At 33.8% G+C, this 1,607-nt stretch overlaps 1 non-coding gene across 1 annotated transcript; it reads left to right on the forward strand.

The window, feature by feature from the left end:
• The first annotated feature begins 376 nt into the window (after positions 1-376).
• On the forward strand, positions 377-483 carry LOC113848702. Its single transcript, XR_003501964.1, has one exon. It is a non-coding gene; the product is annotated as a small nucleolar RNA R71 (small nucleolar RNA).
• The last annotated feature ends 1,124 nt before the right edge of the window (positions 484-1,607 follow it).

Below are 1,607 nucleotides of genomic sequence, written 5' to 3' on the forward strand. Positions count from 1 at the left end.
GTTCATTGGTAGATGCATCACATGCTCCATTAGCATGGTTTCCTCCACAAAAATCACAAGTTGAGTATTCTGAATTAGAGCAGCCTGTAAGTTGCTTATTTACTGAGTTAGTGCAGCAATTTGTTCTGAAAACATTTGACTTTGCAGCTGGTTTTGTGCAAGAAAAGTCTCAAGAATTTTGGCTTCATATCCTCTACTCCTTGCAGAGTGTCTAGAATTAGAATTTTGATACATAGATGAAGCCATTATCTCTATAATTCATTGAGCTTCTTCCAATGACTTAGTATTCAATGATCCTCTTGTAGCTGCATCAATCATGGTTCTAGTGGATGGACTCATTCCATTATAGAAAGTTTCCAGCTGCATCCATTCCGGTATGCAATGGTGTGGACATTTCCTTAATAATTCTTTATACCTCTCCCAAGCTTCATATAAAGATTCCCCCTCTTGCTGCATGAATGATGTAATTTCTCCTCTTAGTTTGGCAGCTTTAGATGGTGGAAAATACTTGGTATGAAATTTATTAACAAGGTCTGCCCAAGTGGTGATGCTTCCTTATAGTTGAGCTTGCAGCCAACATTTAGCTTTATCTCTTAATGAAAATGGAAATAGTCTCAATTTAATTGCACCTTCGCTAACTCCATTCATCCTTATTGTATCACAAAGCTGCAAAAAGTTAGAGATATGTAAGATAGGATTATCTGAAATCGAACCAAAAAATTGATCTTACTGAACTAAATGAAGTAAAGCTCATTTTATTTCAAAATGGTTGGCTTATATGGTAGGTCTGACTATAGAAGAGTTGTATCCATGCATGTTACGCACTGCATAATCCCCTAAAGTTCTCATCATGTTCTGTTCAGCCATTATCTTCTCTTCAGGTGTTAGTGGTGTAGGAGAAGGAATTTGAAGTTCTTCCGATTTAGGAGTAGAAGGTGTAGATTCCAATTCTTGCTCTTTCTTTGCTGAATTTTCTGCTCTTAATTTGTTTCTCAGCCTCCTTAATGTTCTGTCTATGTCTGGATCAAACACAAGAACAATCTTGTTTTTATTTTTCCCACGCATATAACGCTAAGAAAAGCTGAACACAGCAGAAACACTAAAAGAAAATGATGAAAATACATAACAATATAGTGCAGAAAATTTACTAGCAAAATATTCTATGAAAATTTAAGAAAGAAAGATAACATCTAAACATGTAACTACACAAAAGATAGTGACACAGAAATTATACAAAACTGAACAGCAAAGGTGTACAGGAAAACTAGCAGAAAATGTAATACAAAATTCAATGTATAAAAATAAAATTTTTGAAAAGAAAACAGAGAACAAATAGCTCAATCTAGTTGTCTCCTTGCTACTAATGATATTGAAAATAAAGATCCCCGGCAACTGTGCCAAAAACTTGTTACAAAATTAGAAAACTAACTAGCAAGTGTACTAGGTAGTTGTAGCAAGTAATAAAATTTAGAATTCAATATAAGCCCCAAGTATCGTCCATAAGGATCTTATTTCAATTACCATTTCACAATTTAACAATTAGTTGAGCAAAACAATTCATTTGACAGGTTTGTAACATGTAAAAGTAAGAAATAAAAGCAATAAAA

This window comes from Abrus precatorius, unplaced genomic scaffold (genome assembly GCF_003935025.1).
Source record: "Abrus precatorius isolate BTA unplaced genomic scaffold, Abrus_2018 Scaffold8, whole genome shotgun sequence".
Taxonomy (NCBI): domain Eukaryota; kingdom Viridiplantae; phylum Streptophyta; class Magnoliopsida; order Fabales; family Fabaceae; genus Abrus; species Abrus precatorius.